General features: G+C 33.5%; 1 protein-coding gene across 2 annotated transcripts in view; it reads right to left on the bottom strand.

The window, feature by feature from the left end:
• LOC113494312 (zinc finger CCCH domain-containing protein 13) overlaps positions 1-20893 on the bottom strand; it is an 80871-nt gene that overhangs the window by 50522 nt on the left and 9456 nt on the right. For both annotated transcript variants that reach the window (XM_026872605.1, XM_026872613.1), the window contains exon 2: positions 15460-15489. The gene's annotated coding sequence lies outside the window, so the exon portion shown is untranslated. The remainder of the gene's footprint in view (positions 1-15459; positions 15490-20893) is intronic.

The following is a 20893-nucleotide window of genomic DNA, read 5'->3' as shown; positions in this document are numbered from 1 at the left end:
TTTAACTTGGGAAAAGGCTAGTTTGAAAAAGCCACGAAATGCTATGCTATTTAATTAAAATTTTGTAGGCAAAGTGTACCGTACTTGGTTAGCAAGACAATTCTTAGCGACTAACTAGAATGATGCATAATAATCCATTTCACAAAAAGGATTGTAGTAAAAGCTGAAGAGTTTGTTTGTTTGAACGCGCTAATCTCAGGAACTGCTGTTTCAAATTGAAAAATTCTGTTTTGAATAGACCATTCATCGAGGAAGGTTTTAGGTTATACACCATCACGCTGCGACTAATAGGAGCGAAGATATAATGGATAATGTGGAAAAAACAGGGCAGGTATAAATCATAAATTATCTTCTAACCACGCGGACGAGGTCGCGGGCAACAGCTAGTAGACAAATAAATCCCTTTTGTTCCTCTATAGACTATTATTAATAAGATTCATTTCAACATGACCCTGACACACCTCCTCCCTACTCTCATATCGAAGCCTTATCGACACTTTATTCACAAGATAAATGAGGAATGTGGACATTCTTTACTGACTTGTAATAGGCAACGTGTTGAGATAGAATGCAGTTCAATAAGTTTATCTACTGATAGCACAGAATCTTTCTATCAGTCCATCGAATGGAATGCAGGAAATACTTAAAAAAACATCTTTAAAAACATGAGTGCATATTTGACCAGCTTAGAGGTGATTTTCTACGTGTCTTTGTGTACGACACTTATATGTTCAAGAGTGTATTGATTTCATGATTATTTTAGCTATTGATAATTACTTAGATATATGCAAATGAATTCGAAAATATATTGTTGCGTGTCGGGAATCGATGCTACTCAATTTTACTTGGCAGTCCAACGCGGCAACGGTCATCCCACTTGGATATCATTGCTATCGTAATTATCTGATAGAACCTGTATACCTAATCCCAAATATTTGTTTGTAAAATTGTTTTACCTACCGTGAGCCTGGTCAGTAAATGAACTAACGGCTTAATATAAATGAACTCAAATGTTCATAAACAACTACACCAGATCCCTTTAATAAACATTGTTATTCCACAAAGGTTCTATTTGTCTTCCGAACCCATTTATCTAAACCTCCATACCTTATAGACAGATTAAAAGCAACAAAGAGACAGCAAAAAATGCGGCAATAACAACATCTAAAGTCAACATTCACTTATACGAACAAAGAAAACTGAGATCAGGAAAACTAAACCAGAATTTATAAACTGTTGGCGACCTCGGACAATGAAGCTCCTAAGGTTTACTACGACCGGACCAGGCAAGACTGCAGGTTGTAGAAGGGAGAGAGCACGCTACGTGGTGTAGCGTCTGTCTCTTTCTCTCTATGGTAGAAGTATTACCTTAGGAAAAGGTGGCAGGCCCCCGATCACAGATATTTGTTATTTTTATTTATTTTTTATTACATTGGAAAATAAGTGACTTGTCGTGAATGAAATTTTAATTAGTAATCAAATCATGCTCGGAGCTTTTTTTAATTGGCCAAATCTGATTCAAGACTAAAATTATAAAATCAAATAATAGGACTCGAAATACAGGCTTTTGAATTCTAAATACACTTTTTGGTTTTGCATATTAAAAATTTTATTTACGCTAAATTTGAAATTGTATTTCCATCTTTATAGGTTACTGTCACACGACAATACTAACTGTTTAAAATTGTAAGGAGCGGAATATTTTAATATTTTAACGGTGAACGAACGTGCATACGTGTCGACTCCATAACATTGTATTCGGAATATGTTGTCCTTAAAACTTTTAAGGGCAGTGCTAATAATGTCAATCAATATCCAATAAACATACGCTTACGGGTTTCTAATGAATCCCTGGGGTTTTTGATTTGTCACTTTCTTTAATTTTTATAGAAATAATATATACATACTATATTTTGAGCTTCTAGGCTATTAGGGGAACGAAATAAAGATATCCTGTGTCAATCCAAGTAATAAACTATCTGCGTATCAATTTCGTCCAAGTCCGTTTAGTGGTTTTTCGGGGAAAGAGTAACAAACATCAAATTGTCGCTATATTTTTATAATAACTATCGTGAGACTGATTCATTATTAAATGATGGAACGGTTTACTCACGCGTATTTATCGGAGTCCTTAATCATGAGCTGACGCGGCGGGATCGCGAGTCGAACAGTTCGACACTAGTCGGGCACCCCCGTAACATCATCAAAAAATCAAATTGTCGCGTTTATATTAGTAGGACAACGCATACATATAAAGGCCGCATCATAACGTTTCCTTCTCGACTTTTGCAGTCTGCATAACTGAGCACGGCACATGCTAATTCAAACATCGCTAACTCTAGACCTCCTTACATCCTAACATGCACTCTTACAATACTAAGTGTAGGGTCAAGAGGGCTCAAAATACCCTTATTATTGTAGTGTTTCTTCAATAGCAATAGTGTTTACTTAGCGGCAACGTACTGCCAAACTTATTCCAACATATTATATTAATTTTGCAACCGGTAATGGAAATGTATACAAGTGTGACGTCCAAGTTTGTCTCTGAGAGCACATTAAAATAAATAGTTTTATTTGTCATAACGATAGTAAAATATGTTTTTATAAATTGTCATGCGAGGCTTAATTAAAGAAAATTATCATGAATTGAAAAAATTGGCGTTATGTGTCGCTACAGTTTTATAAATATTCAAATCATGCACAAATACAACCAGATTCGGTAGAAGCATTTGTGTGGTTTACAAATGCTTCTACCGAGTCTGGCTTGGCTGTTTGTCTTAACATTGGGAACGAACTGGCGATACAACGGATTTGGTGGCCTATATAACTCAGCTATCCGTGCAAGTAATTAAGACATGAAAGCGTTTTTAAATAAATTGCTTTATTTTAATAGACATTGTTCATACACGTAAAAAAATAGCAACAAATAACAGTTTCGTTTCGTACATGTGTAATAGAATTCTCCTTGATTTTTATTAACCAATAAAAAGATTTCAATAACTCTGAAACGAAGGGTGACGGATCAATTATATATTAGCTGCATTAACTTGTATGGTCAGTTGTTAAGTCGTTTCGCCATTTCAGTGAATTGTAAATGTCATTGTAAAACAAGGATTGTTTGTAACATTGCGATTATGTTGCGAAAACGTTAGAAATTAAAAAGAGGTTTTACTTTATTAACGTTTTTTCTGATACGGCTTGTTTTGTAGCATTCGAATAGGGATGATGACTGGGTATAAAAAGAAAAAAATCTCATTAGTCCCTCAGTTAGATAATTGAAAAGTATAAGACACGTATTTTTTCCTTTTTCAGAAATACCAGAATTGACAAAGATTAACTGCTTTAAAGTTTGGGAGAGGGGGCTTGTGACGTAACGATAGAGTAAAATTTATACTCAATCGTGACGTCACGCGTAAGTTTCATTCACTGTAATTTGGTCAATTTATGTTTGCGGGACAAATTAAAAAATATGTATCCATTATTATACAAAAAACTACAAGACGGACACTGCAAAAAAAATTGTCAGCATCCCTATTGTCTTTTTAAAGGGATTTCAGTGTTTTTTTTTCTTTGTAAGTTACATTATTATGTAAGTTTCGGATGTGTTGGAGATAAGGTAATTTTAAAACAAAGTCCTTTCAGCAAATATTTGTGGAACAATGATCTGAAAAGGCCTATTTATTAAAGCAGCCTTTCTTTACTCGCAGACCTAATATGAATCAAAATCAAAATCCGATTATTCAAGTAACGCTACAGAGGCGAAAATAAATCAAAATGTAAAAAAAAAACTAATTGGACAAGAAGAATACTCGTCACTCAAAAATTACCTATACATTTTATTTAAACTATTGAATATTTAATTTATTATTAAATGATGTAACGGTTTACTCACGCGTATTTATCGGGGTAGCCCGACTAGTTTCGGACCTAACCGGAGTCCTTAATCATGAGAGACTTAACTACATACTTCACACTATTATGTAAATAGTTAAACCTTATAAGACCTTAATAAGGCGTGTGTCACTAATCGCCCTTCTAGCGTTATCGCATTGTTAATTAGTGCCTGTATTATGATGTCATAAAGCAAGTCTGTTGATACTGAGTGAAAGAGACAACGCTTTTAAAATATCCTCGACACAAAAATACTGTTTTTTTCTTGTTCCTTTCAGCGACTTCTCTCTTCATCATCACCTTCATCTTCATCACCATCATCAGCCCATATTCGTCTACTGCTGGACATTGAAATCATCAATTGCACGAAACAGCGACAACGATGACAATACTTTAAGACGTCGTTGTAGAGTAGAGACATCTTCTTTTTTAAGATATGATACTCTTGAATCTCTTCTCAGTTGTTACAGGTAGTCAGAAGCTTGAAAAGTCTGACAGCCAGTCTAACCAAGGGGTGTCGTGTTGCCTAGGTAGCTGGATTGAGGAGGTCAGATAGGCAGTCGCTCCTTGTAAAACACTGGTACTCAGCTGAAACCGGTTGGACTGGTAGCCGACCCCAATATAGTTGGGAAAAGGCTAGGCCGATGATGACTCTGGAATCTTTTCTATAATTTTATTATGGGTAAAAATTATGGGAAAGAAGGCTGCTTAAATAATTCGGCTTTTTAACAAATATTTGCTAAAAGTACCCTTGGGCTAAACCTACATACATAATCACGAATCTTTTCCATAATTTTAATATGGAAAAGATTCGTCTCTTCTCCACAATTTTAATATATATAGCAGCAATATAGCTATGCACCCTATAGTACTCTATCTCGCTTCCACAATTAAGTCTTGCTTCATGAAGTTAGTATAGCCGATAGTACAGTGGCGACCTCTACAGCACGTGAGAGAGCCCATTATCATTCTTATTAAACACCACACCTTGGGAGAACATTGATTTCTATTCAATATGGTATTGACATTGTGTGGCGTTGAGTGAATATGTATCGAGTTTCTTTATTGATTTGTTAGTGAGGTGAACACGAACATTACACAATGCTGTAAAATTATTATATTTTTCAATCGACTTCATATGGAGCAGGTTCGGAGTTTTATTTTACCACAGAATTACAGACTGGATGAAACGATTTTCTTTATTTTTTCATTTAAAAAATATTATCATCAACTATTTTTAATATAAAAGTTATTTATTTTTAATTGACGATCGACGACGTAACGGTCTTGAGGTAGGTATAATGGTTTGATTTGTATGCAGAAGGTCCAAGTTCAATCATACTTCAGCTAAACTATTGTGACTTTTTGATGTTATATGTACCTACCTACTTTCTTATTCTAAGACACAACACACAAACTTTGAAGGAGAACATTGTGGGGAAACTTCAAACCGTGACATCTATCTCAATCGATCCCTATAAGGAGGTGCCTGTACCCAGCAGTGTGTATTCTATAGCCAGATAGTTGCAATATGATATCACATAACAAACTTTCCTGGAAAGACTATTAAAAATGAACCAAACTTTAGCATGTCAATATAAAAATGCTTGGTCACTTTTACTTAGCAAATACATGCTAAAAGATATTTCATAAGTGTTTTCCTCAAGTAAACTACAATAGTCTCGAGTAACTTTAAATTTTAGACTAATCATGAACATTTCAAAGCAATGATATAGTCGACATAATTTAATGTATATTTAAATATTTAAGACTTTAATTGATAGATTGAATTCTTATTTTATTTATAAACAATTTATGTAAATGCGGCATGCAATTAGTCTAGTCGTTATCGTTTTGCTAAAAAAGATTTATCGTCGCTTTTATGCTTGCTTGACATCGTTTTTTATGGCTGATTATTTAATATTTTTTTTGCAGTGTAAGCCAATTATGATGTGCATTTGGCAGATAGTGACAAAATTAAGACAATACGTCGCGCCCAGTGGTTTTTGTCATGCGACCTAACAACTCTTCGGCGCAGTCAAATTGTGGCAAATACATTGCAGCATCTGCAATAAACTAATACTGTTTAAAATACAATTTTTATGAATGTACAATCAAGCATCATGCAAAAACAACATCGTGAGCCTGCCCAGTATAGTAGCAACATTGTCCACCAGTCGCCCTCCAACCAAGGCTAGTCTGTGGACCGGTTGCATTCCAATCTACGCATGCATTTCGTTTTTTATACTAGACGGACTGTTACGGTACTAAAGTGGGGTCAGCAGAGCTTTAAGTGTTGTTCAGTGGGATTATTAGTAGGAGATTTGGACGATATAAATATTTATATGTAAAGATTGAGGCGATAAGATTTGTTGATCTGTGTCATTGCGTAAAATATTAAAAAAAAATATATACACACGTGAATATTGAAAAGAGAACCTCAGTAATGTTAAAATATCAAATCTAGTATATTTTAACAATTCACGAAGTTTAATTCTTAATCATTGTAGAAAAATATCTCCTGGTAAAAAAACCGACTATCGCAATAAGTAATTGAATCCTTGTGTCGCGGGGGGTTTCACAAACATTAAAGACACATGCACAAAGCCACCCAGACTCAGGACAATAACAACGTAGCAGATGAAGTAAATAAACAATAGAAAAAGCAATCGCACCGTATAAAGAAAACATATAGAATAAATAATATAATTCATCCTTATTAAATGTAAATGGTCGGTATGACCCGGAGGTGTGCAAACCGGCTCGCGAGCGCAAGGCTACGAGTTCAAAACCTGCAAATACCAAAGTGACGTTTCCAATGTCAAATACTTTCAAAGTTTATCTAAGGCTAGTTTCAAAAATATTTTGAGTTTTGTTTAAGGCATTTTACTTTTTAAGACTAAGTTGTATCGTGTCGCCCATGGATTGAGGAGGTTAGATGGACGCTCCTTGTAAAACACTGGTACTTAGACTGGAAGTCGACCACGACGTCCTCAGTTGGGAAAAGGCTAAGATGATGATTATGAATCTATTCAATAAATTATTAGAGGTAACTCTAAGCCTCTTTAGTCAAGTGCCTCAAGTCACTAGAAAATGGCTTGACTGGAAATGACAGGTCTAAGTCACGTGATCTATCGAAAAGTAATGTCATTTCCATTTTGAGCGTCATTAATTGACCTTAACGATTGTAAAACTGTCACTAAGTAAGAGGAACAGGGCCAGTAGATGCAGGGAGAGACAGATACATAGAGAAACGAATGGTAGAGCAAAAGTTCGTTATTATAGAGTTATGATACAGAGCTAACTTCAGTACCTTTATACATGAAACACAACAAAAAGATATCACAGACCTTAATAACAGTACTATGAACAAATACACAACATGACTAATAAACACACCATAGGGACAAACAAGTATTCACACTGACCTTGCAGCTTTCCCTGCAGAGGTCGCCACTGGGCGCGGATGAAAGGCGAGATTACTAGTTATAACTTATTATTTCTTCGTATAAGGTACTCTATACATTTCCCTGTTCTCTTAGGGCGTGTTTAGACTAAGCTAGAGAGTATAGAAGTGTTACTGGAAGTTACTGCTGTTGTGAAACAGAGATGGAGCTCTACGCTGTGTAGCGCTGTCTCGCTTGCACAGCTGCGAAGATTGAGATGTAGAACTCTATCTGAGAGCGAACGTGACGCAGTTTATTTTTTAAATGATATAAGAATGTAATCTTTTGCTTTGCAGGGCGTTTGATAAACATTCAAGTCTTGTTGCACGAAGACATTTAGGCTCAGGACAAGCATTTGTGGGTCTCAGAAGGGCTACCCAAGTTGTTACCCAAGGATTGAAGCCGCGACACTTCGCTCACTGTAGGTTTGGCGTGGTGATCTATACCACTTTTCTACCATATAGTTCGCTTCCCATGTAGATCAGCATTTGTGTGATTATTCAGATTAAATATATTACAGCGAGAGCCATTTTCTTTTTAAACAACAATTGATTAGATCAAACAACATCAAATCATAAACCTCTTCTTGCCATCATACATCACACAAACAACTGACAGAACCCGAAACTCATTCGCCGTTATTACTCGATTACGTAACCGATTACATCGATTTTCCGGAAGAATCGATTCTCGGTAATTGGCGACTCGATACCACTCGGCAAGTCGGCCAAGTTGCTTGACCAATCGGGCAATGATATCGTTACTATTAGGTCGCCAACCGATTTGACGATTGAACAAAGAATCACTTAACTTGCCTACACAGTTGAAAAGAAATTTGAACTCTTTACGCTCTATCTAGTTATGATAGGCATTTTTAGGTTGTAAAATTGAATGTAGTTTTATAAGTCATTATTATACTTTTCCTATATGTAGCTTATTGCTGCAAAAACAATTCCAAATTTAAATTACAAAGCAGTCGGGTTAATTACTAGCCTATATGTTGATTCAGGATATCAGCTACTTCCATAGAAAATTTCATCAAAATTAGTGAAGTTATTTCAGCGTGAAGAAGTAACAAACGAACACACTCACAATCTCTCATTTTAATTATATACATAAGAATCATATGCCCTGTGATTGAATAATGCTGAAAAATATCTTATTCCAAATCCTAATTTTATTCTTAATCTTAATTTTCCACTTGTACTTACGACTCTACACACACATACACAAGCTATTACTCACACACACACACTTACATACAAATATATATAATTAAAGCCACAACAACAGTTTATTTCGCAAAAAATACTTCGTAAATGCCAATAAGCAAGGAACATTATACTCGTGGTCGAGGATTCTGCAGATTAACATGAGATCATGTATGATGTCATACAGACTTCATGTTTACACTTTTACAATCTTTTTATCTAGTACTCATCTTTGTACAGGTATTTTCTAAGCTCATAGTAGGTACTTTTTGGCGTGTTGAGAGCAAATCTGTGACTTTATTCTACATATAGTAACTGACTTTAACTCATGTTTGCTTAGCAATGGGATACTGTTGGCTTTAGATTTTTTAATAAAAAAAATAATAAAACTTTGTAAATGCCATTGAACATTTTTTTTTTCGATATAGTTTTTATATGATTTATTTCATCAGATATTGAAATGGTGATAATGGGACCACACGGGAAGTACAAGCTTTCAAATAAAAAAAGAATCATGAAAATCGGTTCACCCAATCGCAAGTTACGAGGTAACAAACATAAAAAAAAGAATACAGTCCAATTGAGAACCTCCTCCTTTTTTTGAAGAGGGTTAAAAAGTATATTATTATTAAGCTATAGAAATGAAAAGACGTTTTTTAAACAAATAAGTTTAAAAAAGTCTAAATCTTACATCCAAAAACTTCAAAAAAACTCTGAAGCTTAACATCAAAGTGAATTTATCTTTATTTTCGTTTTCGACACCCGAACCAAGACTTATCACTAAACCAAAATGTTGACAAAAAACAACAACAAACGAGATATTAAAATACCTAAGCGGGCACGCGATCAGGAATCAAACCTGTGGCATTAACGCGCCAGGCACGCCTACCTGGGGAAAAAGGTGACCTGTATACTCGTGAACACAAGTGAGTAAGTTTATTTTAATATTTTGTCTTTTTGTTTGGAGTTGTACCGTTTTAAAAGTGCCTGAAAAGAGGCGGGTTTGATTAAATGTAGTTTAATTTTATCACTGGATTTGTATTTCTTACTTTCCTGGTTTAAACTAGACTAGTTTTTTCTTTTTGAAAACTATAAAGTATTTGGGGCATTTTTTCATCAGTACATTTGTCTCTCTTTTATTTTAATTTCTTTCCAGTTTATTGCAAATTGCAAACACAATTTTTGGGCAATTATTTCATCAGTACATTTTGCTATTTTTTAACTTTTCCAACCTATCCTGTTTATTGCAAATTGAATACTACCTACCTTACTTAAAGCTTGCTCATAGCTAGTTTGCAGCTAGCTAAAAAACGCCGACTTTCAAGCAACCTGTTGTAATATGAGTTTTCAATTTCATATCATCGTAATTACGAACTTTCTCAATCCAAGGCCGGGTGTAATCTAAGGGGAAAAGTCGTTAGTATGTACGTACGATAATACTGAAATTACATTCTACGTATAGTATGACCAATAATTGTATGATGAATTGTAACCTATTTAAAGACTTGCCAATGTTGCTTATTAAAAAATGTATTTTTGTCATAATTATTACCATAGTATAAAATGTTTATGTCATTCTTGAGTGTTTCTACAACGCTGTCTCAAAATGAGTTAGAAGCAAATGTGCAAGCTAAATAGCGAATCCACCTTAAAATAATTATAATAATCATATAATTATTTTATTCAATTCAAGTAATTAAATTCTAGCTGTAAGCACTGAACATAGAATTTGACCATTTATATTTTAGACTTATTGATAGAACGTCAATAAGTCTAAAATATAAAAGGTTTAAATACTTCTGCACGTGAGCGTACCAAAATATTATGGTCGAAACTAGTTTGGAATCTCTCGCTTCGAACTTTTTGTAAAAATAGAAGCCTTAATTTAAGTTTGATATCACGTTGAAGAATTTTGATCGGTGCGTAAGCTTGTGAAATATTACGTGATGCAAGCACAGGTGAAGTTCTTAAGATGTGAGAAAGTAAAATAGGATTTGTAGAGAAGATTATAATATTTCGTTTTTTTTAGTAGTTTACTTAAAAAAATTATACATTCTTATATTTAAAAAATACATCCGAATTTTTTTACATGTTTTTTTCACACCAGTTACACAAAGGCTAAAATAGTTTTTATATTCAGTTGAATTTTTTCCAAATTGGAGTCGTTTTCATTCACATAACCAGCAAACAGATTAACACCCTATTTTCACTGTAACGATTTTATATAAATACCTTTTTCGATACATGAAAAAATCTTGCTTTAAACACGTTACATCCAACCTCACAAAGCAAGTCAAGAGAAATTCGCAGTCAAGTCAAACAAAAAACGATCTAGAAATTATGCTATCGACCTAATAACTACGATCTTTTATGTCATTATTATATATCTAGCAAAAAGCCTGAACAATGCGAACATAATTTATTACCTATTGGCGTGCTAAGGTAAGTGTCACGAGTGAATAAAACCTTCATTCTTTACACTTGACAATTAAGATTCATTCATAGTAGTTGGAAATACCGTGTGAGTTGTAATACATTGCCGAGCACCGTAGTTCTGGTGTCAAATGTGATGTATTGTCGCCCGCAATGTATTGCAATTTGAACGATATTTCCTGCTGGACTAAATGAGACTTTAGGTGTAAAAGTCATGTACGTGTGATGTAGACGACAGACGTTTATGTAATTGTGAGTTGATATTGAAGGTTGAGACCACGGAGGTTGAGACCTTGTTTTAATGGGTTTAATATTTGAGTCAGTTGTTACTTTTCATATCATTTATCAACCCCTTTTGTAGAGGCCTCAAAAATACTAAACGAAAAAGGAAACAAGTGTCGTTGACTTATAGTAACACCCACGGCATATTAAATAAGGTTTCGCACAAAAACTACGGTCGTTACGGGCACGGCCTTATAGGGTGGGCAGGATTCCAAACGGTATTCGCACACGTAACCTATTAAATACTGGTATCTAGGTGGGTTTAGGTTATATACCGGAGACGAACTGTTCTTTGCCATGTTTCTGAGTGGAGAAAATTCGAAGAGTTATAAAGGTGGAAATGTTTAGGCAGAGAGGCTAACGTCGTTTGTTTTTTTTTCTTTTTCGTATGGTTGATGTGTAATGATGGTATCGGAGTTGTAAACTGGTTTTCTCACAATTTTTACTTTCGCCCTTTTTGTATGTGATAGCTATTTTGTAAGAGACACAGACATTGGTGCGTGACGACCTTTAACAATCACAGTTGACATAGTATGGGGAGAAAAGTTCTGGACTGTTCGTGTAGGATGAATTCTATTGGCCCCCAGGCTTTTTTATATTTTTAATAGAAAAGGAAGACATATTATTTCATAGTTGGATAAATAAGTTTAAAGAATTCCATATGCAATTTCCTAGACGTGCATGTCTATAAACAACATAACATTTAAAATCTTATAAAGGTGTAATTAGGTTCAAATACCAGACTCTCGCAACAGCCGTAAAAGTTTTATAAGGTGAATTACCCATTCATTCATGAGCAAGTGATGAATGAGAGAGTTAATGAACTACAGAAGTGAAAAGGAGGCCGGTTTGACGTAAAACTAGTTGCTCCCAGCAAATGACTCAAAACTGAAAGCTAAGCAAACGGGCAAAAGAAACGAGATAGAGAGACTTGCGATTTTAATCTCAAAATTACATCGTTTAACGAAATCTTTACAGACACATTTAATAACAATCTTGAAAAAAAGAAAATGACCCCCAAAAATATGAACATGGAGCAATTGTTTGCTTTTGCCACAAGGAGTTCAATAATCGCCAATTCACCTATCCACTCGCTTATCCAAACAGTCCAAAGTGTAGTCGACCTCTCGGATAGCCGAGTGGTTGAGATCACCACGTAGGACAAGCATTCGTAGATCAGACAAATGCTTGTCCTACGTGGTGATCTGAGTGTCTTTGTGCATGTGACTAGAATGCTTGTAAGCCCCCCGCGACACAACGATGAAATTCCTTGCCGCTGGGAGTCCTTTAAAAAATAACGATAAGAAGGTCGAATATATGTATGTATAGAAACTGCCACGAAAGTGTTGGTATACATAATACATGTCATGGAACAATTGTTTTCTCTTCAACGGATGAATGCTAATCGTTAATAGTAAAAGTGATTTTCAATTTGTTTTCTATTGCATATTTGTACGTCAGGATTAATGGAACCGGATTTATAACTAACAAATAGTTTGTTTTTTGAATTCACTCTCATTTGTTTCAGATCTGATTACCTTGAAGTAAAGAATTTTATGTTTTTTAAATTACTGAGACAAACTTGATGACATGACAAGTGACAGCTATTTCACGTTATACGAAAAAATAATCAACAAAAACGATTCGTACAGTCCGAAGTCCTGACATAAAAACTACGGACGAATTGAGAGCCATAAACCTTTTTGAAGTGATTATCGTGTGTGAATGTCTTTGTGACTCTGGTCTGCCATAATCCCTTATAGTACATTTGTTGCAGTTGCTACATGAAGTCACCGCTCTTCATCTTGTAGTCTACCGTCTCACATCCATAAATGCACCTTTCTGGTAGGCTCTCAGGTTCACAATAATGATAGATATTCACGATTATGTATTTCAGGTCTATCGAACAAGAAAATTATTCACCATAAGCATTAAAAATTAAAACTGTTGGTATTCAGAACTATACTTTCTTTCTAATAGTATTCCATATTCAAATTAAACAGGAAATGTGGCCAGGAATAGATCGAGTAACTCATGCATTATTTAATAAAAAACAATTGTTAATTTTCATTTCACGGAAAACTTTTTTAATTGACGAACGTATTTTGTTTGTTTATTGCTTATTTTTTTTTCATTTTGGTCCTGTTTGAAACTTACATTTTTCCATTGTATTATTTATTTTTCATACATAAGTATATCCCTGAATAATGTTATTGTAAAGGTTTTATATTGTGTGGCAAATAAAACGGATAAATCAAATAACAAGTGTTCAAACTCTTCAAAGGAGCAAGTGTCTGAACGTACATATTTAATCATTCTACTTACATTCAGGAAAATAAACACGCCTGCAAATAAACCCAAGCAGATCTAGATTAAGTGTAAACTAACCTCCTTGCTTATCAAGATAGTCAGGTTCCATTAATCTTGTCGCTATGTTTATGGCTGAATGTTCATGTCCTTTGACAGTTTCTAAAGTTAACTAGTAGGTTGGATAACTTTTTAATTAAAATAGTATTATTTAAATTATGCATTTCTGAAATTATTTACAAAAATTTTAAATCAGATATTTATGTCATACAAAACAGAAAGCTGTTATTCTTTCGTTGCTTTTTCTCGTTCAGTAGGTAGGGAATACGTTTAACGAAAACAATATACTATGGTCATAAAATTCTGCACTATGACTATTTTTTCATTTTAAAATTTTATAAGTATAATCATTTTTAGATTAAGGAAATTTGAAGTTATTAAATTAATCTCTTCGTTATAAATATAATTCATAATCGGCTTCTGACTCTCTCACTCACTAACCTAACAAACAAGACAATTTATGTTCCACAGATAATAAAACTCTTAACCATAGATAAGAAATATTTACCTTCACTATCAGATGATTCACTGACCTTTACATGTTAATCTTAACACAAGGACAAGTTTGGTCATCATTAATTACATCCGATGATAATTAACTGAACTCCAGCTAATGGTTCAAGTTAAACTAGTTATACAACAGGTGCGGCTTTGATACAAAACGCAGTTAAAATTGTTCGGTATTTGGGTTAAGTTGCTTTAGTTTTGGAGTTATTTATTGTATTAACCTGTACATTTCTAATAATTATGTTTGATAGATATTACAAACGGTTAAGGATAAGATCATAAATAAACTTGGACACCACATATTTATAGAAATTAATTATCACAATAATACACTACAATTGATGAAAACAGCAAAAAATAATCGCGTCGAATAATAGAAAAAATGGCGGCATTAATTTGACAGCTGTCAAACGGCGCGCCAAAACACGCGTCGTCAGGAAATGAAAGTGCAGTTTTGCGTGTAATTCTATTTGCTTGCAACTCGTTGGTTGGTCAGCTTTCACGAATTTATGTTTCACACGTTTTCGAACGTAACTATGTGTATTTGCTGTATGTGCTTGTGATATAATAATAAATTGTGTGGGAACCGTTTGGTTACTAGGCCGTTTTTCTTTGTACCTTCTCGTATGAAATGTCAAGAATTGTTATTGAAAAGTTCACTGTAAACGAGGTTATGTAACTTTAGTTATAAAATTAATAAAATTATATACTTGTTTTGACTTACATGTATTGCACAGCGTATGACTATCATAATATTTTACCCTAACCGTACACAATTTCAATAGTCATGAATTTGAACAGACGTTTCGCATCACAAATAGAGCGTTTTCGATATTATTCTTGGCTCATCTCATTAATAAAAAAAATATAAGTTATTTAATAATTGAAAAAAAAAGTTGTTTTAGTAACATTATTTGAATATTAAAACCATAACAGGCTCCGGTCTAAATTCCTAAGCTCTTAAAAAAAATCTTACACAATGCTCAAAATATGCTTTCTATAAACATAAAAATTCAAATTTAGAAAATCTAGGCTTTCTTTATTTTAAACAATATAATATTTTAACGTGAGGTAAGATTCCATTCAGCCGTGAAAAACAAGTTAGGTTTTAATGTGAAGCAACATTTAATTTTATTGCTATAGATACTTATATAAAATACGAAAGCTCCATATAAAATGTTATTTTGTTGACTATCGACTGAACATGTTTTTAAATTAACTTAGTTAAACTTTAACTTATAACGTTTAGTTAAAGCTTGCTTCACATCGCGATTTGCTAATATTAGATTATGCATTAAAATTAAAATAAATATTATACTTACAAATAAATCACAATGTTTGAGACACCAGATCTGGAAAACAAAAAGAAAACATTAACAACACATTATCACTATAAGTAATCGTTATAATTATGTGTTATCGTTATTACATATCTATTTATTAAGATTTAATCTGAATTAAAGTAGCGAAGTAGAAAATATCTGTAATTAAAATTAAATACTACTAACAGATCACACGATATTCTTAAACCATTATTAAATTACTTGAACCTTGGAGCATTTGCCTACGAATATGCCGAGAAACACGAGAATTATATACAAAAGATTTACACTACTATGTCACTTACACAAGGAACTACTAAACCGATTAAGATAACCGTTTATGTGGAATGAAACAGTTAAAACTGCAAGGATGGACATAGGCTTCTGTGAACCACATAAAGGAAACCGAAAATCACTCAATGTGAAGACACTTCGCCAAACCCGCAGAGTCTAGTTGCATTTGTATATGTGAATTGAGTTTTTGTGAAACCCTGCGGCACAAGAATTAAATTCCATTTCATAAAAAAACGTAAAAACTATGAAATATATGACACAAATGTCTTAACTATCCATTTTCGTCTATACAAATAAAATTTGTTTACACAAAGGCAGACAATATGCTAATTCATATTAACACTTACCGGATTTCAACCTTGACTGGTCTGACATTTGAGTCTGACTAGATTTAATATTACATTGAACGTTGTATTGTAACATGTTTTAGTGAATCTTCATCGCGAATTGCGATTTATTTTGACATTAACGCCATCTTGAATCGTGATTATCAATTGGTACTTATTTATTGAAAATTAATTAATTATAAAACCTTTAACCTTCTGTTATTTAAACTTGTAAAATAATTATTTGTTAATTATAAGATATAGCTGTTGCCCGCGACTTCGTCTGCGTGGTTAGAAGATATAAGTTATGACTTTTTCTTCGCTCCTATTGGTCGCAGCGTGATGATAAACATATAGCCTAAAACCTCCCTCGATTAATGGTATATTCAACACAAAAATATTTTTTCAATTTGAACCAGTAGTTTCTGAGATTAGCGCGTTCAAACAAACAATCAAACAAACAATTAGTATATACATAGTACATACATAGTATATACATAGTAATTAGTATATATATAGTACAATTAGTATATAGATGCCAACGATATCTTCGCTACGTTTCATCGATTTTTAATTTCTCGCGCGGAGATTTTAATATTACGATAACTCATTACCTATTAACATTTTTGGCGTAGTGTAAAAGGCAATTTTGTTCTATATTACATGCATAATATATCTAACTTATTTATTTGGATAAGGATTAATACTGTATTGTTAAAAAGAGGTTCGTAAGTAACCAATAATTTTACTGTATTAAGAAAACACATAAAAATGGTTATTGTGGGTTATCCTTGGAAGATAGACATATACCACCGCGGACTTTTTTGTAGATCTATTAAAGAGGTACAAACTTGCCATACATTGTTTTGTTGTAACTCGAAAGGTTTTGGCAGCGTTCTCGATGAAAGCTCTCGAATGGCTTAATTTTTTCCGACATGTTTAACTAATATCGCTGTAATATCGTCAGTTTACACAAAACCTAAACTTATTATACACTAAAACCTTCCTCAAGAATTGCTCTATCTATCATTGAAAACCGCATAAAAATCCGTTCAGTACTTTTCTAGTTTATCGCGAACAGACAGACAGACAGACGCGGCGGGGGACTTTGTTTTATAATATGTAAGGATAAGGATAAGGATAAGGATAAGGATAAGGATAAGGATAAGGATAGCTGTTGCCCGCGACTTCGTCTGCGTGGTTAGAAGATATAAGTTATGACTTTTTCTTCGCTCCTATTGGTCGCAGCGTGATGATATACATAAAGCCTAAAACCTCCCTCGATTAATGGTATATTCAACACAAAAATATTTTTTCAATTTGAACCAGTAGTTTCTGAGATTAGCGCGTTCAAACAAACAATCAAACAAACAATTAGTATATACATAGTACATACATAGTATATACATAGTAATTAGTATATATATAGTACAATTAGTATATAGATGCCAACGATATCTTCGCTACGTTTCATCGATTTTTAATTTCTCGCGCGGAGATTTTAATATTACGATAACTCATTACCTATTAACATTTTTGGCGTAGTGTAAAAGGCAATTTTGTTCTATATTACATGCATAATATATCTAACTTATTTATTTGGATAAGGATTAATACTGTATTGTTAAAAAGAGGTTCGTAAGTAACCAATAATTTTACTGTATTAAGAAAACACATAAAAATGGTTATTGTGGGTTATCCTTGGAAGATAGACATATACCACCGCGGACTTTTTTGTAGATCTATTAAAGAGATACAAACTTGCCATACATTGTTTTGTTGTAACTGAAAGGTTTTGGCAGCGTTCTCGATGAAAGCTCTCGAATGGCTTAATTTTTTCCGATATGTTTAACTAATATCGCTGTAATATCGTCAGTTTACACAAAACCTAAACTTATTATACACTAAAACCTTCCTCAAGAATTGCTCTATCTATCATTGAAAACCGCATAAAAATCCGTTCAGTACTTTTCTAGTTTATCGCGAACAGACAGACAGACAGACGCGGCGGGGGACTTTGTTTTATAATATGTAAGGATAGGTAATAATTTGTTGCAAAACTCAAAACATGATGCTAAGACATATTGATAATTTATAATTAATATGTCTTCAATTAGCTACATAGGTATGGTATATAAGATTAACAAATTAGTAAATTAACACAGATTTGGCTCAAAAATAAACCTTCAAAGATTCTTACAACTACAAAAAACAACTACTACTATCAAACAAATACAAAAAAATGTTGTTATATGTAAAAAAAAATCAATGATTTAGCTCATCATCTATACTAATATATAAAGCTGAAGAGTTTGTTTGTTTGTTTGAACGCGCTAATCTCGCGCTAGGAACTACTGGTCCAAATTGAAAAATATTTTTGTGTTGAATAGACTATTCATCGAGGAAGGCTTTAGGCTACAAACCATCACGCTGCGACTAATAGGAGCGAAGATACAATGGAAAATGTGATAAAAATAGGGCAGGTATAAATCATAACTTATATCTTCTACCCACGGGGACGAATTCGCGGGCAACAGCTAGTTGCTTATAAACCTCGTTTACGGCTTCGTTACATTCTCATACTAAACTCCGTCGATTCAATAAAACTAAAAACTTCTTCGTCTTCTTTCCCATTTAGAGATCCTAATACTCATTAACAGTTCCAAATCACAGAACAATAAAAACAAGACACGTACACAAACATCCGTTGTTTATAAACGACGTATTGTCTTGACAAACTAGCTAGTAACATTATGTACTGACAAATACTGACAATGCGAGGGGAGTTGACCGCAACCCGCAACGGAGTGTGGCTTCTGTCGGACAATGATGGTTCGCAAAAAGAAAAAAAAACCGAAAGCGAGTCAATGATGGTTTGCAAAAAGAAAAAAAAACTGGTCATATGGTAGTCAGACTCGCGACTCTAAACTTATGGTGGTAATAGACTGGAAAAAAAGCATTTATTTTCAAAATGGCTATACGGTAGCACTTTTTGATGCTGGGGCCGCACTAGTAGCTAACATCAATGTCCATTAGCACAATCATTATTGGTTTATATTTTTCATCTACCCACTTGAAGCTAAACGGCAAAAGGTTAATGTCAAATCGTTGTCAAATTATCGCGTTAACTCGTACCTTAAGCGGTTTCAAAAGAAAGTGTTAGTTTATTGACAAAAAAAACAAATCCCGATTTTTTCAAAAGTATACACATATTATTCCTTTACCATGTTTCCTGTATTATGTCTCGAAACAAGTTTCGCTAATTCAAGTCGTAACCGCGACCTCAAGACGGCATTCCGACTTGATAATGTAATACTTAAATCTGATGCTAGCCTGATACTTTGTATGCAAACTTTAAGTATCATTTCAAGAAATATTAGCGACTCGCGATATCGTAAAGTGTTTTTGCATTATAATTTTTACTATTAATAATAACTTTAAGGGCCAATTTTTCAATCGCCAGATAACTTCTATCTGAGGAATAAATATGGCCGTTTGACATATTTCCTATACAAAATCTCTCAAAACGTCAAACATATTCGTCAGATAAAAGTTATCTAGCAATTGAAAAATCGGGCCTTAATCAAGCTATTTGAAAATGACAAACGAATGTTATAAGTGACAAATACTGGATTAATCACAACATTTCTTGGAGTAAGACAGCTGCTGATGTGGGAGCGAGATGGCAAGAGTTTTATGTTTAGAACAGCTGTAAGTGCCGATTTGATTTGTGTTTTGTTTCATTTATCTTTATTGTAAAATGGTATTATTTTAAAGAAGTCTGAAGGATGGGTTTTATTATATAAAACGAAAAATAGTGCAAACTTTTAGACTAACCTGAATAATTGGATTTTGATTTTAACGTCATAAGTAATCTATGATACAGAATCGATTATGAAAATTATTTTCCTTTAAAAGCCTCATTATTTGTGAGTTTCATACACAGGCCTGAAAAATATAATCCAACAATATAGGCAAATCTGCTTATTTCAAAACGTATTTGTTTACACACAAAATTGCAAAAACCAACACAAAACAGAACGACTATTTTCTATAAAATCTTTTTATAAATCTCTTTTAACCTAAGCAAAACTTCGCACAACTATTTATATACAACTATAAAATACACAATTAACTCAGCATAGTAGTTCTTAAGCAAGTGAAAATGGGCCCAGGCATAAGTAATATCGAATTGAAAGACTCATCGGCAGGTGAAAGCTCTGTCCATCTGAGTATCGCCAGCGGCGTCAACAAGAGCTGGCTTGGGTATGTACTGAGGATAAACCGGTGAGGCTTTTTTGTTATATGAACTATAAGGTGTTGGCAACGAGATTGGTTTTTGACTATCTTTTGTTTTTTATCTGATTGACGATAAAGTTTTATAGTATTAGCTGACTTGACGAACTTCGTCGATGATAATAATACAGATAAAAATAGAAAATTAAGTACCGTCAAACAAGCCAACTTTGCCAATCAAGGTATCTTTGCCCCAAAAGCAATTTATAAACAAATCCTATTACATAAGATTCAATTTTAGTTTTATGGTAACATTTATAATCAACTTTCCACCCAAATAATAATATTGCCATAAAACTAAAATTGTTTCTTATATTACAGGATTTGCTTATAAATTGCTTTTGGGGCAAAGATACCTTGATTGGCAAAGTTGGCTTGTTTGACCGGTACTTAATTTTCTAAGTTGGATCAAACTGCACGTCGCGTGTAATTTTGATTAAATTCGGTACAGTTTAGGAGTCAATCGCGGATAAACAATGTGACACCTAATTTATACATTCAAAAGATGGAGTTGATTG

Source organism: Trichoplusia ni, chromosome 1, assembly GCF_003590095.1.
Source record: "Trichoplusia ni isolate ovarian cell line Hi5 chromosome 1, tn1, whole genome shotgun sequence".
Classification (NCBI taxonomy): domain Eukaryota; kingdom Metazoa; phylum Arthropoda; class Insecta; order Lepidoptera; family Noctuidae; genus Trichoplusia; species Trichoplusia ni.
The sequence above is the reverse complement of the archived record's forward strand: the minus strand, read 5'-3'. Positions and strand labels throughout refer to the sequence as shown.